This window comes from Melospiza melodia, chromosome 5, assembly GCF_035770615.1.
Source record: "Melospiza melodia melodia isolate bMelMel2 chromosome 5, bMelMel2.pri, whole genome shotgun sequence".
NCBI classification, from domain to species: domain Eukaryota; kingdom Metazoa; phylum Chordata; class Aves; order Passeriformes; family Passerellidae; genus Melospiza; species Melospiza melodia.
The window spans coordinates 26,492,639-26,504,894 of record NC_086198.1 but is presented as its reverse complement, the minus strand read 5'-3'; the positions used below and the strand labels follow the sequence as shown (position 1 = coordinate 26,504,894).

Here is a 12,256-nt window from a genome sequence, read left to right as displayed (position 1 = left end):
CTGTGTCGGGCATGATTCTTACTGGGGTTGAGCTGAGGAATCTGCATGAGCTGAGCCTTTCAGTAAGTTTTTGTTGTAATTAATGTAATGACTTTAAAGTAACAACTGCATCAGTAGATATAAGTATGAGGAACAAAATGAATATGTAATGTGAAGGTCTGTAAAACTGAATACAGCAAAGCAAGCCCAGTGAAACTAAAAAACATGGATATGAAGAAAGGGACACAGCAGATGTGGCTGGGGTCAGGAAACTTTCAGTATGAACAAATGACGTGTTTTTACAAGACACTTAATTTCATTGCTTGGATTTGAAAAATGCATGTGAGTGACATCTTGTGTTCACTACATCTGCAGTGCCATACTGCTGATAATTAGCACGTGCATTTTAGAGGCAGTATGAAGCCAAGATGAGAAACACAGGCAAATCATAGGGTGGAACAATTCTGCTTTCTCCATTTATCAGCATTACCATTTTCTGAAAGTCCGTCTTTCCACCCTACAAATAGAAGTGTAGTCTCAGGAAGCATGTTGAAAAATACTTCAATGGCCTAAATTTGCAACTTGCATGGAACCATTTGTGTTTTTCTTGTGGTGCTCTCTGCATGCATCAAGTTAGTGCAAAATTATGACAGCAGAGGAAAAAGAGCAGACAGAAGAGGAAGCTGTTGGACCAAATAAATGCTTGGTCAAAGTGCATTAAACTTTTGGAGAACTACGTTGTCCTGTATTTGGGGTCAAATTGTTTAGAAATACCTTCCACCTGCAAACAAATGGGATTCATTTTGTTGGATACTTCGATTTGGATTTTTAGTGTCGTTTAAACTTTTGTAATGCTTTCTGTTACCATCACCAGCTCATTCTCTCCTGTGGGACTGTCCTGTTTGGGTGTTTGACATTTATAGGAGATGTAAGATAACTGTACTGGGAGTCAAGCAGTTCAATGCTCCAAGTATAAGTCTATTTATCCATGCCAAAAAGAAAGGTTGAAAAATCAGATTTCTTTAAAATACTGAGTTTTCCGGGGCAATAATGGAAAAGTGGTGCAGATTACAGTATGCCACAATGTGTTGGCAAAGAAGAAGACTCCACCATACTGTTGAATACCTCACTGGTATTTCACTACTCTTTTATAAGAGGGTGAAATATTAGCCTAAGTTATCCATGCAATTTAAAATTATCTCTACAAATTCAGTCATTTATGTTTATTTATGCTTTTTGGACAGGTGTAAAGAGATTTTTGAAAAAAGCAGTATTTCTTTTTTGCAAATAAGAGATTAAAAACATGCCAACATTCATCATGGCTGCGTGCTTTCCATGGCCTTGAAACACAGCTACCCACGCTATTGCAGTGTGGCTCAAACATGGGAATTATTCCTACTGGGTTTCTAGAAAGCTATAGGTGTTGTTTTAAAGTTTCACATAGGCAATATTGTAAGTAGGTAATGGTACATATGCAGAAAAAAATGGCTGCTCACATTGTTGTATTTGTTCTCCTCTTTTGTGAGGTCAGGTAGTCACACACAATTTTTTTTTTCATCCCCTGAACAGGATCCCACAGAGTCATTTAGCTCTGTCAGCTGTGTGAGCAGAACAGCCATGAGCTCTTCTATTCCTCCAGACTGCAGTGGTGTCTCTTTATTTGGTGCTGCATGACGCTTGGTTGTGATGGCTGGGCTAGGGGTGTATCAGATGTATTTCATTGCAGAAGACGCAGGAGCTGCTCTGTGCATGCGTCAGCCCCTAGGAAGGGCCTTGCCCCATCTTACAGAGGCAGTGACTTTGATGGGGATGTTCTCTCCCATGCAGTGGGGCTTTTTGCAGATGGAGTGGATTTAATGCTGTGCTGCTGTTAGCATCAGTTACTGGGGTCCAAAGCTGAAGAAATTGAGACTGTGCTTTGGCTTCCTGCGTGGCCAGACCAAGGAAGAAATCCCAAGGCTCAAGGGCATGAGAAGCACTCTCTTCTTTTGTTCTCTGTGTCTTTTTTTTTTTTTTAACTGGCTGGCCATGACATTAAGATTTCTAATTAATTTAGAAACCACAGGCAGTTGAAGAGAGTGAGCAATGTAATAACTGGGCCATGGGGCAGAGTAAAAGCACATCAATTATTCAGGCAGTTGCTGCTGCTTATTCCCTTCCCAAAGCTGGGCTAGCTGTCATCGTGTGTCAGTGATGCTGCTAATGCCCTTCAGAATTTACATGGATAAATAGTGGCCTTTTAAAATCTGCATGAGGATAACTGTAGTATTTTCAACAATAGCTTCCAGCAGCATGCTCTGTCTAGCGGGGCTCCAACCACTATTTTGGGTGCCTTGTTCAAAACTGGGATCTTGGCAGGTGCATCCTCCAGAAGCCTCTGCTGTGGAGAAGTTGCTCCTCAAAGAGATTGAGGGGCAGCCTGAGCAAAGAAGGAAACAGTCCTGCTTTAAAACGCAGGTGGTGTCTGAGAACATTCTCTGTGTTGGTGAGTCCAGCATCTCTTACACCTCATCATCCCCTGCTTCTATTACTGTGATGTCTCTAGAGCATACTCTGTGAAGATGCCGCTGGGGATGGACCCAGTGCGGTTCCTCTTCAGGTGAGGAGCAGGAAGCATCCTTCTTCTCCTTGCTGCTCTGGCTATTGCAGGTCCTGCACTTTGAGTGAGCAGTTGGAAAGCTGAAATAGAGGAAGGTTCTCCTACTGCCAAGAACTACATCCACATGACTGGCCATGATTGTCTTAAATGGGTGCACCTCAAAGTCTGCTGTTTGGGATGCCACAGGGAGCAACACTGATTCCTGCATTGGGCCAGTAAGGGGAATGAAAACCAGGGGACCCATTGGATTTTTCTGCCATGGACTACAAGTTGGACGACAAAGCCTTATTTTTCTGTCTGGTTGGTGTGGTTATCCCTGCTGCTGGAGGCAGCCACCTTGCTTTTTCAAAAGTGTACTAATTTGTGAAGGCAACAAAATAAAATGAGCCTTGCTAATTATGTGTTGTGCCGGCGAAATGACCAGCTTGGGTTTGGAGAACGCTGGCTGTAATTAATGGTGAAAGGCTTTTTCTCTCATCTGTGTAGCCATTATGAATCACTTCTCCCCATGGAAACTTCTAAATCTGTCTCACTGGGGAGCCTGAGGAGGAACAGGTAAAATGGATTTGCCTTAATAGCTGCAGTAGTAACTTAAACACTTGAAATGATATTAAGCATCTCTCTCCATTAGCATTTCATGTTGATTCTGATGATATACCAGCCGAAGCTAAGACAAGATCACCGTTCATTAGATGGAAGAAACTAAGCTCTGTAGACAAATGCTTTGGCTAAATGGGGCCTTCATTGCACTGAGAACAAGAAAGCAATTAGCTGAAATGTTTGTTTACAAAATCTAATTCCTGGGGAGTATCTTCTCAGATTGCTGCCTACATCTCTTGGGCTGGTTTTGTTACCAAGGCTTGCAGGTTGATGGATTTTGCAAAGCTTGGTTGTAGTACGTCTGTAACAGATGCTTCAAACTTTGCATGGTAAAGCTGGAACCAAGTGAAGAGCAAGGGCTAAGCTGCAGGTGTGCCAGGGTTTGTTTGTGCATTCCTCACATTTATTTTACAGTTTGCTGTTAAGTGCAATTAATAGTAATTATTAGATGTTCCAGATATTAAACAGTGTAGGCTGAAGAGAAGCTGGAAAGCAGCTCTGAGTGCTGTTACTGCTGTCCTCCTGTCCCCCACCTGGAGCCTAGCCCAGGGGAATCCCCGATGGGTTCCAGCTGGGTGAGGATGCATCTCTGCCAGGATAACTGCATGAAGAGCCTTGTCCTGGTTGGTTGACAAACATGAACACCCTCAGAAGGTGATTTTGCCCATCTGCAATGCAAATCGTGCTCTGGAAATGCAGCTTCTCTTTGGGTTACAGAAATGGCCAATGGCAAAGAAAACTGCTGCCACCCAGCTATTAGAGCAGATTTCATCACTGTGTAGTGTTTGTGGAGTGGGAGGGATCAGGCATTTTGAGCCTGTGCTGATATCACCAAAACACATAGTGCTTGGATATGGTGTGGCAGTATTAGCCAGCTTTTTTTTTTTTTTTTTTTTTTTTTGTTTTTTTTTGTTTTTTTTTTTTTTTGTTTTTTTTTTTTTTTGGTCCATAGGGTGGCTTTGGTTTCATTGCAGTTTTTTCTAGTGGCTTCTTTGCAACTGAAGAGTGTCTGCACTTACCCATGGGTGATACTGGGCAAGTAAGCATTTCCTGGACACATTTCCATCATGTATCTGATGGCAAACATGGAATGGTTACCAAAATAGTGCCTTTTCTTCTCCACTTGCTGAATACAGCATATTAATACAACAGTCAGTTAAATCTGTTTGGAGATGGCAGATAGTCGTGTTAAATGATGGGGAACAGACTAATGGTGGTTAAGGACTGCAATTTACCAAGCCTGCAGTAATTGAAGTACAACAAAGTTGTTTTTACCTGATGTGCAGGGTGGTAGGTGATGCACAGGGTATGTCTGTGCACGTTGTACTGAGCACAGCAATAGAGGGAGGAAATGAGCTCTGGATGTCTGTGGGAGTTCAGCATGGGATAGGACTGCTGCAGAGGCTCCTGATGTGGTTGCAGGAGGTAAAGTGTCACATTCTTTCAGATGTCTTAGCCATGACTTGTTAACAAGCTCATTGCAGTGTTGTGGGCCTTGCTGCCTCCTCCTGTGCAAAGGATGCTCCCCAGCAGTGCTTCTCCTTCAGGCAGGGAAAAGGGAATTGCAGGAGTCAGTGCTGGGCTTTGCTCCTTGAAAGGCACTGCTCAGGAGGTCCCTTGGGAGTCTGTGCTAATACAGCATTTAAGACACTGCTTTTTCAGTGTCAGCACTGGAAATGACAAATGCTTCCCTTAATTTGAGAGAAGTGTGCCTGATATTACATGGCTATATGTGCCTGAGAGTCTATTCTCAAGACAGTACATGGGCCTATCTCCTATGAAAGCTAATTGCACTATTAGGAGAAGATATCCTGCTAACTTAATAAGATACATTTATTTGTGTCTTAGAGGATTTTTTTTCTGAGGTGGAAGAAATCCTGAATGGTGCCAAATTTTATTTGAAGCGTATTGTTCTTCACTGTCCCTTCCTCTCTCCCCATGTCAAAACTGTTCTGCAAATTGAAAATATTTTATAAGTTCAAGGCACACCAATATAATTGACGGCAGGCAGCACTTATGAGAGCTGAAGGGGAATTCATCATGCAGATGACTTGAGGCTGATTTTTTCCTGTGGAAGGAAGAAATGTCAGTAGGAAGCAGCATTACCAACAGGGCTGTATACATTAAAGGGTGGAAAACTCAGGTGAACAGAAAGAACTGTGTCCAAGGTGTCTCCCTCTGCCCCTGCTCTGATGTGACTTGAGCTCTACCATAGATGCTGTCAAGAATCTGGGGCAGATTGAGAGTTTTATTGCCTGGGCCTCGTGTGGGGTGGAGGACAGGACTTGGGGCCTGAGTGACTGCATCTACCCCCTCCCCAGAAACCCCCTCCTATTGCCATCCCACCCTGCAGATCATCTTCATCTTCTCTGCATTACACAGGCAGCTAAAGCATTAGGAGCTGGGCATTGAGATTTTGTACCAGCATGGTTTGAACTTGAGTCTAATTTAGACAGAAGTTTAAAGAGCTGTCTCCCCTCCCTCTCCTGCAAAATACACTGGAGAGTCTGCATGTGCCGTGTCTGGCTCGGAGACATTTCCCTGTTGTTTATTGCTTTGCTGTTATTGATGGGCTGTGTTTGCTTTCACACAAACTGATTCATTTGGACACAATGATTTGTTTCGCTGAAGTTGTTTGCTTAGGGATGAAGGCTGAATTAAGGGGGTTTTATGGGGTAGAAACTTTATTTCCACAGACTTCTTCAGATCTCGGTTCCACTCCCTGCAAAGTTTGTACAGACTCAGATAAAGTGGCCCTTGGCCAAACTACGGAGATGCAATGTGCCAAGTAGCTGTAGGGAGAGCAGAAGGATATGTTAAATTAAAGAGAGCTTTTGAAAATTTTAGCATGTCCTGCAGGAGCAAAACGATGGATCTTGTAAAATAATGTAAGATGATCTGATTCTGCTTTTTAATTTCCAAAAATAAGAACAAAATTGGAACAATCAATCCAATTTTATTAAAATATGACGATATGCTAAGTACAGCATTAGATATGTATTTTTTTCACTATAAATACACCCCCAAGGAATCATTCTATTTTTAAGATGAACTTGGTATTATGATAATGTAAAAGAAGTCTATAATTTATAATTCCAGTTGGAGGTGAAGAAATTTAACATGTCAGTTTCTCTATTCATTACTCTAGCAGTCAAGACTAACAGACTTTTCCTTCACCTTTGTTGTCAATCATTTAGATAGACCAATTATGGATTCGGTTAAAAAATACATATATCAAAAGAGAAAATGCAGCAGAAGATAGTTCAACATACTAATTAAAAAAACCCCACAACCATCTCATCTGTAAGAGTACATTTAGTCCTACACTGTATGAGCTTCATGGCCAAAACTCCTCAACTATTACTCTGGTCTTTCTGAAGGTGCCATATGGACTAAGTTGAGAAATGGCTCTCCAGTGTTTGTGTGTTGGAAAAAAGCTGGTGACAGCTGACAGTCACTTCTTGTACCATTTAGAAACACTCACTGCTTGGCAATTCTTTGGGGAAAAAAAGAAAAAAATACGGAGGGGGTAAAAGATCAAGTCCTGTATTAGTATTTAGATCTTCATTGTTCAGAGCAACTTGTGTATGCTAAAAAAAAAAAGTACATTCTGGCTGGTTTGAGATCTTTATAAATTTTAAGCATTAGTTTTGGAGTTTTGAGCCTTAAGGTCTCCAGTGTAGTACTACTTTAGCACTCAATTTAGAGGGGACATAATTGCATTGACCTCTGTTCTGCCAGCAATAAATATTCAACATGCTCCAAAATAATTCCACAGATCTGAAACTGAAAAATCAGATTCCTTATTGAGATGCATAAATATAGTTGCAGGTCTTGTAATCTTGTATTAAAACAGCAGCATTTCTTTGGGGTAAGTTTATTATTACAAAATATACATGGCCAAACTTAAATGTAGTTAACCTAATATGATCAGACTGATTTGGAGCAGAGGTAGGTCAACAGTAAGTGCTTTTGAAAATCTCATCCCGGCTCTCTGGAGATTAGGGCTATGAGTGCAGAGCCTCAGCCTAAGTCATGCTGAAGAGGCAAGAAGGAATGTTTCTCAGTGGAGAGAGGCTTCATTTAGACAGCGGAAGCATGAAGCAGACTTGGGAAGGAGAGATCTGCAACCGGATGGAATAATATCCAGCTTTGCCCAAGGCACAAGGCTTGGAAGTTAACTCACATGGTTGCATGCTTGAGTCTCTGCTACTGGCCAAGTGTCAACATGGGCAGCCTCCCTGTTTTCGGGTGGGTAAGGGCATCCTCTCCTCTCCTCTCCTCTCAGGTTTTGATCAGTACTGCTGCACCAAGGGAGTATAGCTTGAGGCTACCGGGCCCAGTTTTCTCTTTGGTTTTACCTTTTTTTTTTTTTTAATTACATTCTTAGGAAAGTAGTGTCCTTGGGATTTGTGGCACTTGCTGGAATCTCAGCATGGAAGCTTATTTTTGGTGTAATATTTTAATTTAAATACCTACCAGTTAAGTGCTTTTTAGGCATTTGAGTGAATTGCATATGGGGAAAAGCTTGAGAGCTCTCCTCTTGTATCTCTGTCAATGGTACATGTGACTGATTTAGTGAACAAGTGAAAAATATAAGGTCTGCTGAGGCCACGGAAGGAGTACCCACCCCCTTTGTGTGCGTGACTTCCCACTGAAATAAGTGGAGTTGTGTTTCTTGAAGTGAGCCTGATTTGGCCCCCAGATCATGTGGGGGCCATGATGAGAGGTGTGACCAGGTCCAAGTCACGCAGTATCGGTCCCTTTGCGATCGAGGAGATGACTCACTCTGATACCTCATCCTCAGAGATTACTCATTGCTGGTGCTTCATCCTGCACGTGTCCAGCTGGTGGAAGTGCTTCTCCCATCAGCCGTGGTGTCCCAACATCAGATAAGTGCAGCCTGCAGGTGCCTCCTTTCCTCTCTCTTTTTTCTAGGACCACATATCTACAGTTTTAAGAGCAATTTCTGCTATTAAAAAAACCCCCAACAAATAACATAGCATAAGCAGGAAGTTTAACCTTTGAACTGCAGCAACACAATGCCTTTTGTAAAAGCATACAGCTGCCTATGTATAACTTGTGTGTGACTTAAATGTCATGGGTTGTTTTCCATGATATCTACCATTTCATACAGGAACACACTGAGTAAGTGGGTCTAAAACTGTTGAGGCTAATCCTTTGAGAATGACTTTTGCATGTCCTTATTACATGGATCCTGCAAAAGACTGAAGACATTTTGTCAATGTATCCCTGGGCTAGGCCTGACGCCAAATAAAAGAAAGAAAAACCTGCAAATGCTTAAGGCAGAGGGTAGGAAAGAAGCAGCAGGTTGAGTAAACAGATGGGATGGGCCAGCATTAAGAGCAGGATGGTTATGGTAAGTGTAATGTGCAGAAGTCACAGTACATCAGCTGGCTAATCAGTGCTGGATGATTTGTAGGCATCTCAGCAGAGGTGAGTTTTAAGGAGGTTTGAAGGAGAACAGTGCCGTGGCTCTGCAGATTTTTACTCTTCTCCTGCAGAAAAAGGGACTCTGTGACTTCAGTGCTCTGTTTCTGCATACATTCTTCTTTTTCTGCTTTCTTTTCCTTTTTTTTTTCTAATTCTTTTTTTTCTCCACATTTGCTACAGAGTCTCTCTAATGAGCCAGGGTGGTTGTTGGCCCAGATGCTGCACTGCAAATGCTATTTTTTAAACCAGCTGAGAATCTGGCCTGATATTTAGCAGTCACTTAGTACTTTCATCTTCAAAGTACTGTGCAAACATTAATTAATTCTGCTGGGGAGCATACAAGAAGGTGCTGCTGGAATAGTTATGCAAACTGCGGAGCCACAAGAGATGGCAAGGACAGTGTTGCTGGGCTTGGGAGGTCTGTGCTTACATACATAATTCAGCAGAGCATAGCACAACAGGTGCTTTCATGGCAGAAAAATCTCTTTTAGTTACCTGTTTTTTCCATTGAGCGGGTGCTTGGTGTTTTCAGTGGAAGAATGTTGCTGCTGCCCTACTTGGGTGGATGGACAGCCTGGGGTTTCTGTTTCCCCATCTACCCCTGCAGATGGGTTCAAGCTTGCAGAGACAGTAACTGAGCAGCCAGGCAGATGCTGTGGGGATGCTCAGTGCTGAGGCACAGAGGCTGTGCAGAACTCAGGGCTGCAGCTGCATGCTTTTCACTTGGAAAATGAATAAACCACTTGCAGCACACGCAGATTTGGAGGTGCACAGTGCTCTGCTCTACACGGGCGGCTCTTTGCATGTGAAAAAACATTTTGCCATGCTGATGTAGGAGTGAAGACGCTCAGCAGAGCTGCAGAAGTGACTGTGGGAAAGCCTTTCATCTTCTCTTCAGGGCAGCATCAGCAGCCTTTGGCATGGGCTGCAGTAACCTGCCCTGGAGAGGATGAGCAGTGCTCACCCATCCCCTGCTGCTGGCTCTGCACAGGCAGGGCAGCAGCAGCTACGGAGCAGCAGCAGCATTTAGAGCTGGCACAATCACCAGCATCTCCCAGCTGCACACCTAACATGCTCTGGCACGAGGCAATCAACACTGCCTGTGCCTTGAGACTCGCCTGGAGCTCCACTTCTGAGGGGAAACACAACTCCAGACACTGAATCCACTCAACCAGGCATTACATTAAAAGGAGTTTTTAAAAGATTGTGCCTACTGGTGCCAAATTATTAGCAGAGAACCACATGAGCCTTGTATGACTTGATTCATGCTGTATCAATCCAGCAGGCATCTAGGTGTGGGAATGTGTGTAATTTTTTGGTATGATGGGGGTAAGTCAGAGTGGGAGCCCTGATGGAACAGGGAAGGCAGAGGGATGCTTGATGCCAGAAAATAACAGGTCTGGAAAGAGATTCTGCTCATTGGATGTGAATCTGGGATTTGGTCTGAAAGCTGGAGACAAGAGGTGTCTTCTTATTGAGTGGAAACAGGTCTTTTAGCAATAGACAGATTCAGGTTGATAGGTGGGGAGCTGGGTTTTGGCTTGGCTTTGCTGACCTTGCTCAGGTGAGGAGGTGGTAGTCAAGCTTTAAACTTCTCACACGCGCCATTTAATAGCACTTATCACTGTGGCAATTTCTGGAAGCTATGCAGATATATTTAGAAAGAATGTATTTCTTTTAGCTTTGCCAAAATAGGTAGATAAAATATTCCTGATGGCAGGTTTGCATTCTCTGAGATCCTACTGATAGTTTTCTGAATTTATTGTTCATGATGCTGAGTTAAGGAGCCAAGAAAATAGAGATCACTACGACTGAGACAGTTGCTTTTCCAGTGTGCATGATCTATTCATTTAAGATATAAAATTATATCTAGAACTGCACAGTTTTAATTTCCCGCTCTTCCTAAGATTTCAGTAGATTAGCATGCTCAGAAATATTTCTTTTTAATCTCAAGATATTACCATGCCTAGGTTTGCATGAAAGGCAAGGCTGGATGTCTTGAGGCTTGAAAGCTATAATCAAAGATGTTTATATGAAATTTTAGTGTTCCATCATATCTTACTGTCTCGGGAGTGAAAAAATAAACTTAATGAACCTAGATCAGACAGATTTGTGATGAAGTCCCAAAGAAGAGAGAGGGCTTGCAAGTCGCTGTGATTTTGCTATGTGATTTTAATTTTATGGGCCCCTGTTGTTCAACGTTTTCTTCAGAGTAACTAAGAGTTGCATTAAATATTAAACAAACGGTGTGATGATTCATAAAGAGGGTCATGAGCTCCATATGTGAGTTAGAAATTTAATCTCCAGCTGGTTTCACTATAATCCATGTCATATGTCCAGGATCAGAGAACTCCAGTGTCTTCGAATAATTAGTTAGTGATCAAAACAGAAAAAAAAAAAATCCATTGAAACAATTTTCTCTTAGAAAAAGCTGTTTCTTCAAAACAAAATTGCTTGTTAAAGCTCGTTAATTTTAATGGGGTTTTCTTTTGAGTGGAAGTAAGACAAAAATAATTTGGAAAATGTCAGGATGTCTTCTTGATAGTTACGGAATTGATAATATTTTTTTTTGTGTTCAATGTCTTGCATTTAGAGTTGTAACTCTTACTCTATTTTAATAGGAAAAGAGGAAAGACTTCTTCTTTTCATCAATTGTAACTTATTTTAATTAATCTAAAATAACTTTCTGTCTAGAATGCTGTTTCACCAGAAAGGAAAACTTGATTAGATTTTTTTCTGATATGTGTATATAATTTTAATAATAGTTCAGGTAGGGAAGAAAGAATTAAAATCACCAAGTCTTTTATTTGGATTAGGAAATTAATTTTTTTCCCTGCTTCCCCCTGGAGCCCTAGAAAAATACCTGTCAGCCTTTCATTGCAGAGACAAATATGCTGAGGTTTTCCCCAGGCCTTGCTGAGGTTGCATCCTCCTTTGCATGACAATTATGGAGGGATGCTGGGGGATACCAAATGAGTGAGAATTCCAAACTTGCTTATCCTTTATAGGAGCTGTGTGCACACACAGACACATGAGCCCAGTGCTCATCCACAGTTTCCCAAGAGGTTTTTCTGTGCTCCAGCTTTCTGCCTGCACATGGAGTTATTATCTCAGTTGTATCTTCCCTTTGAGCTGCCAAAGGTGGTTTTGGGGGGCATTTGGAGGTTGAACATTGAATCTATGCCCAAGAAATACCATGGAGGCAGTGGAAGTGCAGTCTCTGTTCCCATGGGCGGGTTACTTCGTGCCTGGTGCTGCAGCGTGGCTCTAAGGAGTGTTGCTGCTGCATTCTCATTGCTCAGCTCATGAAGTCAGTCACAGCACAGGCTTGAATTTAAAAGCAGGTATATGGATGCACACAGAATTCAAGTTTTAATGCCTATAGTGTCTGTAGAGCTCTGAAAACACAACTAGGCTCTTAGGGAGTAGGGCTGTGTTTCTTGTGTGTGGCTGGGCTCTTACCTCTTAGTTCAGAAAAAAGTAGGGTATGCTGTTTCCTTCCCTGTGCCAATAGGGCAGGATCTGGAAGTTACAGGAAAGCTTGTGGGATGGGATCTGTGGAGTTACTGGTCCGGTCTCCTTGTCTGCATGAGACAGCTTGATGATGACTTCATACAGCTGGTA

The 12,256-nt window shown here is 42.3% G+C and overlaps 1 protein-coding gene across 12 annotated transcripts in view; it reads left to right on the top strand.

Annotated features, from left to right (window-relative positions):
* Positions 1-12,256, top strand: part of ADGRL3 (adhesion G protein-coupled receptor L3) — a 491,811-nt gene that overhangs the window by 90,934 nt on the left and 388,621 nt on the right. The gene's annotated exons all lie outside the window — the stretch shown is intronic.